Source organism: Lepidochelys kempii, chromosome 14 (genome assembly GCF_965140265.1).
Source record: "Lepidochelys kempii isolate rLepKem1 chromosome 14, rLepKem1.hap2, whole genome shotgun sequence".
Lineage (NCBI taxonomy): Eukaryota > Metazoa > Chordata > Testudines > Cheloniidae > Lepidochelys > Lepidochelys kempii.
The window spans coordinates 11,031,863-11,052,774 of NC_133269.1; the positions used below are offsets into that span (position 1 = coordinate 11,031,863).

A 20,912-nucleotide genomic window follows, 5' to 3' on the forward strand; every position below is an offset into this window, starting at 1 on the left:
AAAGAATCTGAAGAGCAACTAGCAAAAGATACAACAGCAGTTGTTTTTGTAAAGTACATCAGCAGTAGGAAGCCTGCCCAACAATCAGTGAGGTCACTGGTGATTGAGGTACTAAAGGAGCTCTCTAGGAAGACAAGGCCATTGCGGAGAAGCTAAATGAATTCTTTGCATCAGTCCTTACTGGAGAGGAGGTGAGGAGCTTCCCAAAATTGAGCCATTCTTTTTAGGTGACAAATGTGAGGAACTGTCTCAGATTGAGGTACCAGCAGAGAAGATTTGGGAACAAATTGATAAGTTAAACAGTAATAAGTCACCAGGACCAGGTGGTATTCACCCAAGAGTTCTGAAAGAACTCAAATATGAAATTGTAGAATTGCTAACCCTGGTATGTTTCAGAGTAGCAGCTGTGTTCGTCTGTATCCACAAAAAGAACAGGAGTACTTGTGGCACCTTTGAGACTAACAAATTTATTAGAGCATAAGCTTTCGTGGGCTACAGCCCACTTCATTAGATGCATAGAATGGAACATTCAGTAAATATATATATACACATACAGAGAAGGTGGAAGTTGCCATACAAACTGTAAGAGGCTAATTAATTAAGATGAACCCTGGTATGTAACCTAACGCTTAAATCAGCCTCTGTACCAAATGACTACAGATTGCTAATGTAACGCTGATTTTCAAAAGAGATTTCAGATGTGATCATGGCAATTACAGGCCAGTAAGCTTAACTTCAGTACCAGGGAAATTGGTTGAAACTATAGTATAGAACAGTATCATCAGACACAGATGAATGTGATATGTTGGGGAAGAGTTAACACAGCTTTTGTAAAGGAAAATCATGCCTCACCAATTTATTAGAATTCTTTGAGGGGGTCGAACAAACATGTGGACAAGAGCGATCCAGTGAATATAGTGTATTTAAGATGTTCAAAAAGTCTTTGACAAGGTCCCTCACCAATGGCTCCTTAGTAAAGTAGGCCATCATGGAATAAGAGGAAGGATCAGAAACTGATTAAAAGACAGAACACAAAAAGTAGAAATAAATGATTGGTTTTGACAATGGAGAGAGGTAAATAGCAAGATCTCCTGAGGATCCGTACTGGGACCAATGCTGTTCAACATTCATGAATGATCTGGAGAAAGGGTAAACGGTGAGGTGGAAGAGTTTGCAGATGATAAAAATTATTTAAAATAGTTAAGTCCAAAGCTGACTGAAAAGAGTTACAAAGTTATAAAGCTGGATGACTGGGCAACAAAATGGCAAATGTAATTCAATGTTGATAAATGCAAAGTAATGCACATCAGAAAACATATTCCCAACTACACAAACAAAATGATGGGCTTTAAATTAGTTATCACTCAGGAAAGAGATCTTGGAGTCATTGTGGATTGTTCTCTGAAAACATCTGTTCAATATGCCACAGCAGTCAAAAAAGTGAACAGAATCTTAGGAACCACTTGGAAAGGGATAGATAAATAAGACAGAAAATATAATGACACTATATAAATCCATGCTCACACCTTGAATACTTCTGATCACCCCATCTCAAAAAAGATATATTAAAATTGGAAAAAGTACAGAGAAAAGCAACAAAAATGATTAGGGTATGGAAGAGCTTGCATATAAGGAGAGGTTAAAAAGACCAGGACTGTTCATCTTAGAAAGGAGACGACTAAGGAGGGATATGATAAAGGTCTATAAAATCATGAATAGTATGGAAAAATTGAATAAGTGTTATTTATACCTTCACACGGCCCAAGAACCAGGGGTCAGACAGTGCAATTAATAGGTAGCATGTTTAAAACAAACATAAGGAAGTACTTCATCACATAATGCATAGTCAACCTGGGAACTCGTTGGCAGGGGATGTTGGGAAGGCCAAAAGCATAACTGGGTTAAAAAAAGATTCAGGTAAGTTTATGGAGGATAGGTCCATCAATGACTATTAGCCAAGATGATCAAGTATGTCCCATAACTTCTGACTGCCAGAAGCTGGGACTGGACAACAGGAGATGGATCACTCAGTAACTGCTCTGTTCTGTTCATTCCCTAGAAGACAGGGGATACTGGGCTAGATGGACCATTGGTCTAACCCAGTATGACTGCTCTTATGTAGGAATCTGCAATGAATTGCATCCACAATTTGGTGCCTGCACTCATCCAGCTTTTGTGTGTGGGGGGGGGAAGGAGGGGGGGCATTCACTGCAGGTTCAAAACTGTAGGAATGACTCACTTCACCTGCAAGAATAGAGACCTACTTTTAAACCTGAGCTCCTTTTCACTATAAAGAATGTATAGCCTTTTCCACAGGAGCATTTAGCAAAATCAAAATTTCAGTTGACCTCAAACTCCATTAATGTACATTTATTTATGCAGCTAGTAACTACATCGGATATTTTGCCACTTACAAGCTTTCCCTCCAGTTCGTTAGCATTGTAGTCCTTATCAATAATTAACTATTATATTGATTAGAGCCAACATATAAGAGTCTCAGATTTCTTTCATGCAGGCTAAAGGATGTATTTGTGGTTTGTAAGTCATCAGTAAACTTAAGCTGTTGTTCAAGAGTTGGCACAAGCTTCCAGGAGGGAATTAAATTCACAGGTATATTTCCAAGTGAGAAAAGAGGACACCCTCAAGTGAGTGCTGAATGAGAGAGATGGCTGAATGCATTTGTTTCACCTAAGTGTGATTAACCAGTGAAGAACAGTTCTTAGGAAATTAGCAATTGCTGAAACAGTTTTTTCTAACCCATCTGTACAACAAAATCTTTGCCCGTATACCCTGACTGATACTAACTTTGAGAGTAACTGGACTAAAATAGGGGGTCTGAGATTGTTTTTCTATTATGCGAATGGCATAATATTAGTATGTGTCAGCAAGTTTAATAAAGGTTTTGGCAGAGCAGACCCAGACATATAACCAGATGTTGCACAGCCAATGAATGAAAACCCAAAATAGTGGTGTTTTTTCTTATTTGATAAGACTACAATGATTGTACTTATATATTTTTACGCATGAAGTTCCCATGTCAGTAACAACACAAACACTTTTAGGAAGCTTTAAGCAGCTTATTATTTTATGGCATATACTTACCTCCCAATATTTCCATTATGACTTCCGATCATTTATCCCAACTTAACGCCTTGTATCTTGCTCTCCCCTCATCCATGTTTCAGGCAGTTTGTGGTCTCTACAGCCAAGATTCCTTGTTCACCTCTTCCTATTACCTTTAAAATCCTATCATTTCAGAAATCTTTCCTTCTCCCCTCTCCCCCACCCCAACTATGAGAAACCCTTCCTCACTTGTGCATACCGTCCTGTCTATCCCAGGCTCTGACCCTGCACAGACTTATGCATGTACTTAACTTTAAATCTTTGAAGGACTGGGGCCTTAGATTGTAAACTCATCAGGGCAAGGAATATGCTTGGTCTTAATCTAAGGGCTAATTTGTACCTGGCCTGGATCAGGTTTTGCAAGATCTCCCTCATCCTACTTGTACTAGGGATTACTAGCACTGAGCCAGTCTAGCATTGACGAGAGACTTTTTAAAGAGGTACTCCCCTGGCCTCCAATTCCTTGCAGAAGTCAGCAGGTGTTGCAGAGCACATGCTCCATCCTGTAAAATGGGATGGAAGCTCACTCTTAAGCATCTGCTTCTTCAGAACCCACAGATGACTGCCAGCTAAACTAGCCTTGCAAGCGTAAAGTGTTATATAAATAGCTTTAATAATTCTATTGTAAGAATAAAAAAATCAAAGGTGCAGTGTTTTCAAGAAAGGAATGTAATGCTTAACAACGTAACTCTGCTCTGCGAAGTGGCAAATGCATTCTACATGCTTGCTTCATTTGCCATATTCCATGCACTCTTGGTCTTACGGTAAGTTTATCTATATCAACATTTGTATCTTGTCAACATGATTTCAATTAGTACAATTGAATTCATATTTCTGATTTATGGACACATAAAACTGCACATAAAAGCGAATGTTTTAAATTAAGTTGCTTGCTTTGTTATCTCAACTGATAAGATATTCATGTAGAGAAATGCATCCTTTGGACCTTGATGCCATCATAATAATATCCATAATTTGCTACTGTTCTGTGTTTTCAGTTTAGCACAGTGGTTCTCAAACTATTGTACTGGTGACCCCTTTCACATAGCGAAACTCGGAGTGTGACCCCCTCTTACAAATTAAAAACACCTGTTTATATATTTAACACCATTATAAATGCTGGAGGCAAAGCGGGGTTTTGGGTGGAGGCTGACAGCTCGTGACCCCCTGAGGGGTCCCAACCCCCAGTTTAGCACAACAATGAATAACTAGCAAAAGTCAGAAGCTAAGCACTGCCATTAAGGAGATCAGTATCAACAACCCATATTGTTAGTACCACTCACATCAGATTTATCCCTAACATATGCACTTAGAGTTCTTGGTCTGAGGAATAAGTCACCACTTTAAATTGGTTAACATGAGGTTATGAGATTTCTTTACATAGCCCTCCATTCAGTTATTACAATAGCCCTCGCCCACTAAATGATGTTATTCCACTAAGATGATGAAATTTGGCAACTTTTAAACCCAGGATCATCTCAAAGGTGTTATTATAGTGAATATTATATGCTGCAGGTAACTGATAGGTGTTAAGACCAAACATGAAAACAGACATTTATCTCACCTGCTAGCTAAGCAAGGAAGGCAAAAATAAAAGCCACAACAAGGACAGAGATAAGGATAATAATAAATCTGCCTTCTAAGAGAACTAGACAGGTCTACTGGTCAATGACTGAGAGGAGTCTGCACTGAACCTAAAGGGGGAAAATGTGGATAAAGTACTCAAGAATCTTACAAAAAAGTGGAAGCAGTATAGTTCTGTTACAATCCAATAATAGTCCTAACTCAGGAATTCATCTTAATTTGAAGAGCTGAATTCTCTGTTACCTCGTGATAGGTCTTGCTTTTACATCACATACATGCAATTCTATTTATTCATTCATACTCAAGGGGGTGCTATACCAGTTCTCCATTCTGATACACAAGTGCAGCAACTAAGTGATTATGCTAGAATTTCAAGCCATTTATAAATTAATACAGCTCTTGTATAGCTTCCACAAGGATATTCCAGCAGCCTGAAAATCTACTCAATAAAAAAAAAAGAGACAGGGACAAATTCATACCTGCTGGGATCAATGACTTTACACCAGAGATTAATTTATCTTTCTATATTTTTAAAGTTGAAAACCTCTGGATAAATCAACCTAAAAAGTTTCTCTCTGCTCAGTTTAGACCTTTATGGCAATCATTTTGCTCATCTGTTCCAAACATCTGAGAGGTGGATCCACAGAAACCACAATTTGCTGGTTAAAATTAAAAAGTTACTGAATGTTCTGTAACTATAAAATTAGCCCCAGATCTTGTGGGGTGGAGTAGCCACTTTGATGCACAGCCAACATTGGAAGGACAATCCCAGTGTAGTGACATCCTCCTCCAATGACAAACAACGAGTATTGCAACTCGTGGGCCAGGCCCCCACTGCTGTTAGTGTAGAAGGCCTGGTCTGGGAAAAGTAGGCATGGGTGGTGCCGCTGGCAGCCAGCAGAATTTAGAATGGTCCTGGGGGTGCTTTATGTGTTACCAGGATACTGGCCCAGCACAAATACACACAGCTTGCTGCCTCTTCATAGCTGAGGATCCAGGCCTAATCAGCACCTTGATAATAAATCTTCCTCTCTAAAATTTTCTTCAGAAGTTACAGATTAAAACCAAGACTTGGAATTGTATGTGTCTGATGTCCAGTAAGAATAATGCCCAAAGTCTGAGTAATGTTGAGAGACTCCAATAAAAGAAAAATCATCTAAAATAATTACATCACTGTGAGATAAACCTTGGGCACATACAATAGCAATCTACCGTCAGACCTAAGTATGATTCTCTACCATCTTATCAAGTTTCAGGCATTTATAAACCTTGAATATCTCCCAGGAAGAATCATGACTTGAATGAAAACATGACTTGAATGAAAGCCCACAGTGGACCAATTGGCAGAGAAAAATATAAAGGGAACTGGGCAAGACTTGAAATAAATTAATAAAGGAAGTGGGTCACTAGTCCAAATCTGGCCCACGTCAGCAGTGGCTGCACTTCATTTTCATTTCATGGCTATTCCTGTGAAATTAGATTGATGGTCTCAGTCCAGTTCTTAGTGGATGAGCAGCCACATAATAATACCGCCCCCCTTGTCACTAATTTGTACCCTAAATTACAGTCTCACCAGAAAAGCCAAGGTTTGAATATTCATGGGATCCAATCCCAGTCACATTGAAATCAATGACAGTTTTGCCACTAACTTCAATGAGAGCAGAATCAAACCCACTGAGAAGATTCAGAAAACTGCTTCAGGCCCCTGTGCTGGTTACGTATGAGGTACGATGCCAGGGTAATGAGGGGAAGCTTATGTTATTGCTGCTTCTGCTGCAGCTATCCTGGGGATTACGAGAGGACTTGCTTCTAGGGAAAGTCAGTCTGGCACCTTTCATCAGCATTAAATTCACACACATACAAAACTCTATCATTAAAAAACAAACGATTTACAAATATAAATCCATATAATTTTAAATATTACAAATACCTCAGTATTAGTGGTGTAATGCCATACAGATCTCTGTTACAGTTAATTGGCGGAACTGGTGAGATGTTTAATAAATGAACCAGTGTAAAACAATACAACAATAGAATGGAGTGGAAAAAACAATGTACATGTGTGTCAGTGGGAGGAAGACTGATACCTAAAGCACAGAGCACTTCTGTGCTTAAATTTTTATGTTCATCTGGCTGTCAATATTTAAGGTACACTCTATCATGTCTTTCCACAACAAGCTGTGACTGATGGAGCCTGACACCAGGAAATAAAACTTAAATTCCATTCAGCTTCTCAGTCTTGTCTCTGTCATTCTTAAGGGAGACATTTCTCAAAAACAGAATACAATGAACTGACCTGCATGTTCTTTCCGCTACTTTTTAAACTGACCTCAGATTTCTTTTGTTTACATTTTGAGATGTATTTTACCCTTTTAGCTAGATTTGTTTCTTTTTTTTTAAATTAAATTTCAAAATAAAATAAACGGGTCAGTTTAATGTCTAATCCCTGCAACATACTTGAAGTCTTTTTTCCTATCTAGCTCATGATAATGACAATGGTTTGTGCTTATAAATCTTCATGCCTTTTACAAGTTTGCTGAAATTCAACAAACGTGCTTCCTTCTTTTTTTCTTGGGAGCGATACTATTGACCCTTGATATAAACAAGGGCATGCAGACTCAGGCACCAAATCTGTTACTTGGGAAGAACTGCTGCCTTGTCTCTCTTAGGGTCGCATACTTGTAGTGCTGATTAGCAGAGTAAGGGGATGGGAACAGCGAACAGCCCTGTAGTTATACAGCAAGTTACTATAAATGTTTTGTCTCCATATTTCAGCTGGTAAAGAGTCTGTCAGTTGTCAAGAGACTTCTGGGGCATAGAATTGGTCTAAGCCCTCGTCTACACTAGGACGTTAGGTCGAATTTAGCAGCGTTAAATCGATGTAAACCTGCACCCGTCCACACAATGAAGCCCTTTATTTCGACTTAAAGGGCTCTTAAAATCGATTTCCTTACTCCACCCCTGACAAGTGGATTAGCGCTTAAATTGACGTTGCTGGCTCGAATTTGGGGTACTGTGGACACAATTCGATGGTATTGGCCTCCGGGAGCTATCCCAGAGTGCTCCATTATGACCGCTCTGGACAGCACTCTCAACTCAGATGCACTGGCCAGGTAGACAGGAAAAGAACTTTTGAATCTCATTTCCTGTTTGGCCAGCGTGGCAAGCTGCAGGTGACCATGCAGAGCTCATCAGCACAGGTGACCATGATGGAGTCCCAGAATCGCAAAAGAGCTCCAGCATGGACCGAACGGGAGGTACGGGATCTGATCGCTGTTTGGGGAGAGGAATCCGTGCTATCAGAACTCCGTTCCAGTTTTCGAAATGCCAAAACCTTTGTGAAAATCTCCCAGGGCATGAAGGACAGAGGCCATAACAGGGACCCGAAGCAGTGCCGCGTGAAACTGAAGGAGCTGAGGCAAGCCTACCAGAAAACCAGAGAGGCGAACAGCCGCTCTGGGTCAGAGCCCCAAACATGCCGCTTCTATGATGAGCTGCATGCCATTTTAGGGGGTTCAGCGACCACTACCCCAGCCGTGTTGTTTGACTCCTTCAATGGAGATGGAGGCAATATGGAAGCAGGTTTTGGGGACGAAGAAGATGATGATGATGAGGAGGTTGTAGATAGCTCACAGCAAGCAAGCGGAGAAACCGGTTTTCCCGACAGCCAGGAACTGTTTCTCACCCTAGACCTGGAGCCAGTACCCCCCAAACCCACCCAAGGCTGCCTCCTGGACCCAGCAGGCGGAGAAGGGACCTCTGGTGAGTGTACCTTTTAAAATACTATACATGGTTTAAAAGCAAGCATGTGAAAGGATTACTTTGCCCTGGCATTTGCGGTTCTCCTAGATGTAGTCCTAAAGCCTTTGCAAAAGGTTTCTGGGGAGGGCAGCCTTATTGCGTCCTTCATGGTAGGACACTTTACCACTCCAGGCCAGTAACACGTACTCGGGAATCATTGTAGAACAAAGCATTGCAGTGTATGTTTGCTGGCATTCAAACAACATCTGTTCTTTATCTCTCTGTGTTATCCTCAGGAGAGTGAGATATAATTCATGGTCACCTGGTTGAAATAGAGTGCTTTTCTTCAGGGGACACTCAGAGGAGCCCATTCCTGCTGGGCTGTTTGCCTGTGGCTAAACAGAAATGTTCCCCGCTGTTAGCCACAGGGAGGGGGGAAGGTTGAGGGGGTAGTCACGCGGTGGGAGGAGGCAAAATGCGACCTTGTAACGAAAGCACATGTGCTATGTATGTAATGTTAACAGCAAGGTTTACCCTGAAAGAGTGTAGCCACTATTTTATAAAATGTGTCTTTTTAAATACCGCTGTCCCTTTTTTTTTCTCCACCAGCTGCATGTGTTTCAATGATCACAGGATCTTCTCCTTCCCAGAGGCTAGTGAAGCTTAGAAAGAAAAAAAAAACGCACTCGCGATGAAATGTTCTCCGAGCTCATGCTGTCCTCCTACACTGACAGAGCACAGACGAATGCGTGGAGGCAAATAATGTCAGAGTGCAGGAAAGCACAAAATGACCGGGAGGAGAGGTGGCGGGCTGAAGAGAGTAAGTGGCGGGCTGAAGAGAGTAAGTGGCGGGCTGAAGAGAGGGCTGAAGCTCAAATGTGGCGGCAGCGTGATGAGAGGAGGCAGGATTCAATGCTGAGGCTGCTGCAGGACCAAACCAGTATGCTCCAGTGTATGGTTGAGCTGCAGCAAAGGCAGCTGGAGCACAGACTGCCACTGCTGCCCCTCTGTAACCAACCGCCCTCCCCCCCAAGTTCCATAGCCTCCACACCCAGACGCCCAAGAATGCGGTGGGGGGGCCTCCGGCCAACCAGCCACTCCACCACAGAGGATTGCCCAAAAAAAAGAAGGCTGTCATTCAATAAATTTTACAGTTGTAAACTTTTAAAGTGCTGTGCTTAAAGTGCTGTGTGGCATTTTCCTTCCCTCCTCCACCACCCCTCCTGGGCTACCTTGGTAGTCATCCCCCTATTTGTGTGATGAATGAATAAAGAATGCATGAATGTGAAGCAACAATGACTTTATTGCCTCTGCAAGCGGTGATTGAAGGGAGGAGGGGCGGGTGGTTAGCTTACAGGGAAGTAGAGTGAACCAAGGGGCGGGGGGTTTCATCAAGGAGAAACAAACAGAACTTTCACACCGTAGCCTGGCCAGTCATGAAACTGGTTTTCAAAGATTCTCTGATGCGTACCGCGCCCTCCTGTGCTCTTCTAACCGCCCTGGTGTCTGGCTGCGCGTAACCAGCAGCCAGGCGATTTGCCTCAACCTCCCACCCCGCCATAAACGTCTCCCCCTTACTCTCACAGATATTGTGGAGCGCACAGCAAGCAGTAATAACAGTGGGAATATTGGTTTCGCTGAGGTCTAAGCGAGTCAGTAAACTGCGCCAGCGCGCCTTTAAACGTCCAAATGCACATTCTACCACCATTCTGCACTTGCTCAGCCTGTAGTTGAACGGCTCCTGACTACTGTCCAGGCTGCCTGTGTACGGCTTCATGAGCCATGGCATTAAGGGGTAGGCTGGGTTCCCAAGGATACATATAGGCATTTCAACATCCCCAACAGTTATTTTCTGGTCTGGGAATAAAGTCCCTTCCTGCAGCTTTTGAAACAGACCAGAGTTCCTGAAGATGCGAGCATCATGCACCTTTCCTGGCCATCCCACATTGATGTTGGTGAAACGTCCCTTGTGATCCACCAGAGCTTGCAGCACTATTGAAAAGTACCCCTTGCGGTTTATGTACTCGGCGGCTTGGTGCTCCGGTGCCAAGATAGGGATATGGGTTCCGTCTATAGCCCCACCACAGTTAGGGAATCCCATTGCAGCAAAGCCATCCACTATGACCTGCACATTTCCCAGGGTCACTACCCTTGATATCAGCAGATCTTTGATTGCGTGGGCTACTTGCATCACAGCAGCCCCCACAGTAGATTTGCCCACTCCAAATTGATTCCCAACTGACCGGTAGCTGTCTGGCGTTGCAAGCTTCCACAGGGCTATCGCCACTCGCTTCTCAACTGTGAGGGCTGCTCTCATCTTGGTATTCATGCGCCTCAGGGCAGGGGAAAGCAAGTCACAAAGTTCCATGAAAGTGCCCTTACGCATGCGAAAGTTTCGCAGCCACTGGGAATCGTCCCAGACCTGCAACACTATGCGGTCCCACCAGTCTGTGCTTGTTTCCCGAGCCCAGAATCGGCGTTCCACAGCATGAACCTGCCCCATTAGCACCATGATGCATGCATTGGCAGGGCCCATGCTTTCAGAGAAATCTGTGTCCATGTCCTGATCACTCACGTGACCGCGCTGACGTCGCCTCCTCGCCCGGTATCGCTTTGCCAGGTTCTGGTGCTGCATATACTGCTGGATAATGTGTGTGGTGTTTAATGTGCTCCTAATTGCCAAAGTGAGCTGAGCGGCCTCCATGCTTGCCTTGGTATGGCGTCCGCACAGAAAAAAGGCGTGGAACGATTGTCTGCCGTTGCTCTGACAGAGGGAGGGGCGACTGACGACACGGCTTTCAGGGTTGGCTTCAGGGAGCTAAAATCAACAAAGTGGGTGTCTTTACATCAAGGAGTATTTCAGGCAGGACTTCACGGAGGGTTCCAATAAGAAATGGTGCACCTAAGTTATCGTTCTTATTGGAACAAGGAGGTTAGCCTGGCCTCTGATTGATACATGGCTAGATTTACCTCGCTGCACCTTCTCTGTGAGTGACTGCAGTGTGACCGAGAGGAATGAGTCCCCTAGACAGGGGAGGAGGCAAATGAGTACAAAACAAATCTGGTCTATTTCTTGTTTTGACCCACTCCATCTATCTTTTACATCTTTGGCTGGCAGCAGACGGTGCAGAAGGACTGCATGCCATCCACATCTCATGGCTGCTCGGCAGAAGATGGTACAGTACGACTGCTAGCCATCCTCATCTCTTGCCTGCCTGGCAGAAGATGGTACAATACGACTACTAGCAATCCTCATCTCTTGCCTGCCTGGCAGAAGATGGTACAGTACGACTGCTAGCAGTCCGTATCGCCTGCCCGCTCACCATAAGATGGTTCAATAGGACTGACTGCAGGACTAAAGAGAATGACCTGGTCAAGTCACTCCAAATTTAGTCCCTGCGCCCATGTCTGCCTAGGCGCTCCCAGCCGACGTGGCCAGGAGCACCTCGGACACGACGAAGACGACTACCAATCGTATTGCACCGTCTGCTGCCAGAAGGCAATGGGTTGCTGCTACTGTGCAGCAAAGCTGTACCGCGTCTGCCAGCACCCAGGAGACATAGGGTGACGGTTACCTGAGCGAGCTCCATGCTTGCCGTGGTATGGCGTCTGCACAGGTAACTCAGGAAAAAAGGCGCGAAATGATTGTCTGCCCTTGCTTTCACGGAGGGAGGGAGGGAACGGGGGCCTGACGATATGTACCCAGAACCACCCGCGACAATGTTTTAGCCCCATCAGGCATTGGGATCTCAACCCAGAATTCCAATGGGCAGCGGAGACTGCGGAAACTGTGGGATAGCTACCCACAGTGCAACGCTCCGGAAGTCGACTCTAGCCTCGGTACTGTGGAAGCGCTCCGCCGAGTTAATGCACTTAATGCACTTAGAGCATTTTCTGTGGGGACACACACACTCGAATATATAAAACCGATTTCTAAAAAGCCAACTTCTATAAATTCGACCTTATTCCGTAGTGTAGACATACCCTAAGTCAGCAGTATCTAGATTATCAAGCGAGAAGGGGCTGACTAGCGCTGAGCATCTGCAATGTTCACTGATTTTATTTGGCGTTGTGGGTACTCAGCATCTTTCAGGATCAGGCCAAAAATGTAGTTGTGATGTGATACATACAACACAATAAGCAATTAAAATTACTTTGAAACGAATGCAAGCAACACTTGGCCTGCTAAACTTTTGCCTGTAGGACTATCCCAATAAAACATATTGATGCATGGTGCATATTTATGCATATTTATGCATGGAGCATCTAGAAGGCTGCAACATTTTATTAGGTGAACAGGTCCTTTTAGAGGAGATATAGTTATTTGGAAAGAAGCTTTTAGTAAACTTCAGCATGACTGCCATATATGTCAAATTCCAGATTAAAGACACTCTGTGTCTAAAAAATATGCTCTAGGAATTATTCTGGGGAAGTTGTATGACCTGTGTTATACAGGAAGTCAGATTCCATGATCACAATGATCCCTCCTGGCCCTGGAATCTATGAGTGAGAAAATGTTTTAGGATGCATTTGTAAGTTGCCTGCTGTGCAGAGAAGCAGGCTTCGTAACACTTAATGGTTTACTGCTGACATAATGGGATTACATTGACAAGGGTAGGACTGTATTTTGGGTAGATACCTTGGAGGTGGAGTGTGAAATAAAGAGTCAATAAAGATTCAATTATGGTAGTGCAGGTTTTGAAATGCCTAAGGTTTGCTATGCCATGAGAGATAAGATCTGATGAAGTGGGTTCTAGCCCACAAAAGCTTATGATCAAATAAATTTGTTAGTCTCTAAGGTACCACAAGGACTCCTTGGTTTTTTTCATGTTCCAAAGGATAATCAGATTTTTGACATAGCCAATGTCTCGCTGGATTTTTTTTAAAGTTTGCTCGTATTGGCAGGGAGGATTACAGTTACCTGAACCCTAACAATTTGATTTTCACCATATGAGTTACTAAGTGCAGCCAGCAGACTACTTTCAAATGCTACAGTATTTCATTGGTGCTCGATTCTCCTCTGCAGGATGGAAGTATTTCTTCTTGACATGACTGGGTAACTTGCAGGGAAGAACAGGGTTCCAAGGTGATTAATATACAAAAAAGTCTAACTATATTTCAGAAGGCTGATTGTAGGTGAGCTACTTCTGCTATATAGTCTCCACTTGCTGATGGAGTTGCCAAACTACCTTCATGTAGCCACTATCCTTCAGCAACAGTTCCACCTACACAATAATGCTATGGATTTGCAATACCATCAGAGAGAAGGAACCACGTGCTGGGACATTGTGAGTAATACATTTTTTTTTTCATTATCTTCCCCATGCAGGAAGACAGCTGTTTGTGGGGATAATCCATACTTTCTGGACCCCATCCTGTGTTTTATCAAGATTCTTCTGAAACAGTTCTTCACAAAGCAGAGTTCACAAAGTTAGACTTTCATGACACATTTACTATAAGTAAATTAATAGCCTTCTTCAGAAAAACAGTTTCGATCTGGGTATGTTTCTTCAACTACACCTTATGCAAAATGAATATCGAAGTTATCTGCTCAGCAATTTTTGCTCCACTGCTTTAACTCTAAAAATATATCATTAACAAACTATTACGTGGGATGCTCCATGCTAAAAAGAGTAAAATCCCTCACTCTTCACTGCAACATTCACTAAACATTATTCTTTGGTACACAGTTTATGAACTGGTGCAGGCACTAATGTCTCTCTTTAAATCAGCCACTCTGGTATAACACGTGGGGAACATTCTGTGAAAATCTGGTTCAGAAGATTGCGGAGAACTGTTGAATATTTACTCTGCATCTTTTTTCTTTTTTTTTTTTTTGTTAAGCTTGGAGAGCTTTAATGCTTTAATCTCATATACAAGCTCAGCAGAGCCTGAGTCTATCTGTAATGCTATCCAAATCAGAATGAACCCAGAAGGATGAGGTTCAATCTTTAAATCCTTCTCTGCAGAGCTATTTTTAACTCTCAGGTTCACAAAATGGATCCATGCTATGGCTCTAGAGCTTTCGAACTGAATCCTACCTTTAATATTTGACACAACCAGATGTTAGTCTTCAATTGCGTTTAGGTCTAAAGGTTTCTCTTGCATGATTTCCTGGGTAGTCTGACAGAAATAATTTAACATGACATAACATATCCATCCCCAATGGTACAACCTGCTTCTCGCTCCCCACACATTCCCCCAAAAAGAAAAAAAATGGTTACTTGACGGACAATATTTTTGCTTGCTGAAAAAGACATTATTGGTAGTTCGATTTAGATCATAATTACAAATTAGATACAATTATTTAACATGCAACATACAATGTCTTTGCAATGAATAATGCTATGATAAATCAAATGATAAATTAATTATTCTGGCCCTCTATTTCAGCTACTCTAATTCCAGCTCCCACAGCATTTTTGTGAAATTTCAGCATCTACTTATTCAGAAGCCTTTCTCACACAATGTTTTATGCAGTCTTGTATACAGAAGGTAGGATAAGAGGTTTTCAGTTCCTGACAATGTAAGGATTCACATAAATGTATGCACATGAATCAGAGAATATCAGGGTTGGAAGGGACCTCAGGAGGTCATCTAGTCCAATCCCCTGCTCAAAGCAGGACCAATCCCCAACTAAATCGTCCCAGCCAGGGCTTTGTCAAGCCTGATCTTAAAAACATCTAAAGAAGGAGATTCCACCACCTCCCTAGGTAACAGAGTAACAGCCGTGTTAGTCTGTATTCGCAAAAAGAAAAGGAGTACTTGTGGCACCTTGGAGACTAACCAATTTATTTGAGCATAAGTTTTCATGAGCTACAGCCGATGAAGTGAGCTGTAGCTCACAAAAGCTTATGCTCAAATAAATTGGTTAGTCTCTAAGGTGCCACAAGTACTCCTTTTCTTTCTCCCTAGGTAACACATTCCAGTGTTTCATCACTCTCCTAGTGAAAAAGTTTTTCCTAATATCCAACCTAAATCTCCCCCACTGCAACTTGAGACCATTACTCCTCGTTCTGTCATCTGCTACCACTGAGAACAGTCTAGATCCATCCTCTTTGGAACCCGCCTTCAACTACCTGAAAGGAGCTATCAAATCCCCCCTCGTTCTTCTCTTCCGCAGACTAAATAATCCCAGTTCCCTCAGCCTCTCCTCATATGTCATGTTCCAGCACCCTAATAATTTTTGTTGTCCTCTGCTGGAAGTTTTCCAATTTTTCCACATCCTTCTTGTAGTGTGGGACCCAAAACTGGACACAGTACTCCAGATAAGGCCTCACCAATGTCAAATAGAGGGGAACGATCACATCCCTTGATCTGCTGGCAATGCCCCTACTTATACATCCCAAAATGCCATTGGCCTTCTTGGCAACAAGGGCACACTGTTGACTCATATCCAGCTTCTCGTCCACTGTAACCCTTAGGTCCTTTTCTGCAGAACTGCTGCCTCGCCATTCGGTCCCTAGTCTGTAGCGGTGCATGGGATTCTTCTGAACTAAGTGCAGGACTCTGCACTTGTCCTTGTTGAACCTCATCAGATTTCTTTTGGACCAATCCTCTAATTTGTCTACGTCCCTCTGTATCCTATCCCTACCCTCTAGCATATCTACCTCTCCTCCCAGTTTAGTGTCATCTGCAAACTTGCTGACGGTGCAATCCACGACCATCCTCCAGATCATTAATGAAGATATTGAACAAAACCGGCCCGAGGACCAACCCTTGGGGCACTCCACTTGATACCGGCTGTCAACTAGACATGGAGCCACTGATCACTACCCGTTGAGCCCGACAATCTAGCCAGCTTCCTATCCACCTTATAGTCCATTCATCCAGTCTATACTTCTTTAACTTGCTGGCAAGAATACTGTGGGAGACAGTGTCAAAAGCTTTGCTAAAGTCAAGGAACAACACGTCCACTGCTTTCCCCTCATCCACAGAGCCAGTTATCTCGTCATAGAAGGCAATTAGATTAGCCAGGCGTGACTTGCCCTTGGTGAATCCATGCTGACTGTTCCTGATCACTTTCCTCTCCTCTAAGTGCTTCAGAATTGATTCCTTGAGAACCTGCTCTATGATATTTCCAGGGACTGAGGTGAGGCTGACTGGCCTGTAGTTCCCAGGATCCTCCTTCTTCCCTGTTTTAAAGATGGGCACTACATTAGCCTTTTTCCAGTCATCCAGGACCTCCACCGATCGCCATGAGTTTTCAAAGATAAATGGCTAACGGCTCTGCAATCACATCTGCCAACTCCTTTAGCACTCTCGGATGCAGCGCATCCAGCCCCATGGACTTGCGCTCATCCAGCTTTTCTAAATAGTCCCGAACCACTTCTTTTTCCACAGAGGGCTGGTCACCTCCTCCCCATGCTGTGCTCCCCAGTGCAGCAGTCTGGGAGCTGACCTTGTTCGTGAAGACAGAGGCAAAAAAAGCATTGAGTACATTAGCTTTTTCCACATCCTCTGTCACTAGGTTGCCTCCCTCATTCAGTAAGGGGCCCACACTTTCCTTGACTTTCTTCTTGTTGCTAACATACCTGAAGAAACCCTTCTTGTTACTCTTAACATCTCTTGCTAGCTGCCACTCCAGGTGTGATTTGGCCTTCCTGATTTCACTCCTGCATGACTGAGCAATATTTTTGTATTCTTCCCTGGTCATTTGTCCAATCTTCCACTTCTTGTAAGCTTCTTTTTTGTGTTTAAGATCAGCAAGGATTTCACTGTTAAGCCAAGCTGGTCGCCTGCCATATTTACTATTCTTTCTACACATCGGGATGGTTTGTCCCTGTAACCTCAATAAGGATTCTTTAAAATACAGCCAGCTCTCCTGGACTCCTTTCCCCCTCATGGTATTCTCCCAGGGGATCCTGCCCAGCAGGTCAAGAAGAGCTCTGCCCCTAGCTCCAGCACTTGCACCAGGAAACTGTCCCCTACACTTTCCAAAAACTTCCTGGATTGTCTGTGCACCACTGTATTACTCTCCCATCAGATATCAGAGTGATTGAAATCTCCCATGAGAACCAGGGCCTGTGATCTAGTAACTTCCGTTAGTTGCTGGAAGAAAGCCTCGTCCACCTCATCCCCCTGGTCCGGTGGTCTATAGCAGACTCCCACCACATCATCATCCTTGTTGCTCACACTTCTAAACTTAATCCAGAGACTCTCAGGTTTTTCTGCAGTTTCATACCGGAGCTTGAGCAGTCATACTGCTCCCTTACATACAATGCAGCTCCCCCACCTTTTCTGCCTGCCTGTCCTTCCTGAACAGTTTATATCCATCCATGACAGTACTCCAGTCATGTGAGTTATCCCACCAAGTCTCTGTTATTCCAGTCACATCATAATTCCTTGACTGTGCCAGGACTTCCAGTTCTCCCTGCTTGTTTCCCAGGCTTCTTGCATTTGTGTATAGGCACTTGAGGTAACTTGCTGTTTGAAACGTAACCTGGCCAAAGAAACTTATTTAGTACCAGTCTAAAAGGCAGGTAGCAGACAGATAAAATAAATGTTTGTTGTAATGGCTGTTCCCACCAAAATTCTTCACGTGTTCCATAAAGGGATGAAAAAGCTAACCAAAAAATCCTGTAATGTATCTGTAGGGCCATTTTTGTTTTATTTTTAAAAGTTAAGCTCGATGAGCTAGATCATCACTGACACATCCCCTCAACTATAGGTACATATGATCAAAATAGACAGCCCTTTGGATGCTCTCTACTGGGGATCCTGTCATAAACCACCATAATCTCTTAGTTTTGCACTCTCATGCAGTCTAGTACAATCTCTAGTTATAAACTGGCAAGACTTTTGCATTTGGACAGAGATGTCAGGTAACAATGGATTTACAGAGGTAACCTAGAAATACACAAATATTGTAAAACTTGCTAAGTTTATCTCAAGAATACAACTAGTCTATTCTCATTCCCTAGCAACACTAACAAAAAACCCACCCTTCATTAACATGGGATTAAGATGCAAAAAATACATCACAGTAAATAACGTAAAAGTAATGCATTACGAAGTTAGGAAATTCAGCTCGTTTTATACAATTCTGGAACCTCTACAACACCAAAATTCCTCATCCAATCTGCCTTAAACTTTCCTGGAAAGTTCTATCCTGGGATAAACTCACCACTGTGACATTTCAGGTGCACTGATTGTACTTTAACAAAGGTGTGTTTGAATATTAAAATGTGGCTTATGAGAGAACACTAGTTTCAGCCTTAACAATAGTTGAGTCTATGCCTCTCCATAAATAAAAACATATTAGAGGTTTAGGATGAGTTTTATCTAGTATCAATCCAAAATAGTCCCTGGTACAATTGCCACTAATGGTTCCCTTCCACCAGCTGAGAGTCAATATTAAATAAAACACCCCCATCCTCCTCTGATGGGCTGCTAATAGATTTAGAAGCTTGGAGAGCATTTGTTCCCTTCGACACTATATCATTTCATCACTTCATCAATTATGAAAGACAATATTCAAAGACCTTAAAGAACACACACTCATTCTGATGGAACTTTGATATTTTGGAAGGAAAAACTGGGACAGTTTGGTTTAAGTACTTGAGTCCTTAAAGCTCGTCTTCTGGAGGGCTCCCAAATTAGGCTGCACATCATCATCATCATCAGTTTGGTCCAAAGCCCATGGAAGTCAGTGGGAATCTTTCTACTGACTTCAGTGAGCTTTGGATTAGGTCTAGTGAAAGGAGAACCCCAAATTTCTGGAACCCCCTACGGTACTTCATTCTGAGTAACTGAGCTTGTCCTCCTGGACTTTCACAGGCTAGGGCAATCAAATTATCTGAAGTCCCTGGCACGTGTTTTATGAAGAGTGATGGATATTACTGAACTGGATTAAAACAATGTCCATGTACTAAACCAGCATTTCCTACCTTCATGATCTCTTTGGCAGTGGAGTGCCTGCTCATGAACCACCTAGGAGGAAAGGCAGTGTGCAAAAGAGAAGGGAAGGTGGAAGCACAAAGCTAAAATGAAAAACTTGATCCCTTAGATACTACGGCAGCTCTCTAAATGATTTGCTGCATGGCACCAAATTGCTGCAATCACCACTATAATACTCTCGCTTTGCTGCACTTCATTACAGGCATCTAATGTAAGAAGCTTTCATGGCACTTATTTGCCCAGCAAACATTTGAAGAATGCGATGTACTGATCAGAACATCTCTTTCAGAAATGTCTACATGTAGCTAGTTTAAACCTCAGAAGAAATATTTTTCTGGTTTATTAAACTGCTATGCTGTGAATGAAAGCTGATCTATCTAGGAGAAAAGAGACAGCAGGATTTCTCTCTCTCTTTAGGTTAATACAGATGTCAGAAATTCCAAACTGAAAATAACCCGAGCAGCACACAATTTGTTAGAAATAATTCAAGGAAACAGCTAATTAATTTTCATAAGGGAATATGAGTGATGTCACTTTCTTCTATGGCCTAGTTTTAATTCTAAATATTGGCTGTAATAAGGGATTGGATTTCATGTAGCCTACTTTCTTTGGATGGAATTACAAGCATTCTGTAAAAGGCTAGCTATGATTTATTACATGACATTCAATGAATTGGAGAACACATCCCAGCCATATAAATGAAATCAATTATTATTTCTCTCAATGAACAGTGGAATATGTATGTAATAAACTATTCTGGCATATCTGCCTAAAGCTAAGGAGATAGATAATTATTATTATGAGTATACCAGGAAAGGAAAAACGCTGCTAATTTTAAAGGCAGCAACGAGCTTCTTGCTCTGGAGATATAGTTATCTATGCCCCAGTCCTATGAGATACTGAGTACCTCCTGAGCAGCCAGAATGGTGAAATAAACAGAAGAGTGGATATAGTAACACAAACGGCACTAAAAATTCCCCAAATCAATTTAACAGAGTAGAAACTTGATAATTTTCTATCAGGCCCTGGACTTGCAGCCCCTACTCAGGTGAATAGGTCTACTGTGATCAGTGCCTCCAACTGCATAACCTTCTTTGTGCAAAGATTTACCAGTGAGAGCTGAAGTGAAGTCTCACTGAAATCAATGGGAGATAGGCACCCAGGTGGTTTTGAAAATCCCACTAGGTATCTAAATCTGGCCCTTAGGCACTTTGGAAAATTTTACCCAGTAACACACTTGAGATCTTCGAAGTCCTGTACAAACAACTAATTAATCCTTGGGAGGACCAACTTGTAAGGCAGGCATTAGTCTCCTTTTAGAAAAGGGGGAAATGAGGCAGAGGTCTTACAGCAAATCAGCAGCAGAGCTGGGATTACTTTGCAGAAGGTTCCTGACTCCCCAATCTGGGCCAGACCCTGGCCTCTACTCCGGGGGCTCTGTGCTGCTCTGATGATTAAAAAGTAGCCATAAATGTAACCATGTAACCAGCCCCTGATGACTCTCTCATCTTTGGGAAATCTTTAAGTGGTACCAATTCACAGAACTGGCATCCATGCCATCCCCT

The 20,912-nt window shown here is 42.7% G+C and overlaps 1 protein-coding gene across 15 annotated transcripts in view; it reads right to left on the minus strand.

Moving 5' to 3' along the window:
- STXBP4 (syntaxin binding protein 4) overlaps nt 1-20,912 on the minus strand; it is a 139,607-nt gene that overhangs the window by 51,001 nt on the left and 67,694 nt on the right. The window lies entirely within an intron of this gene.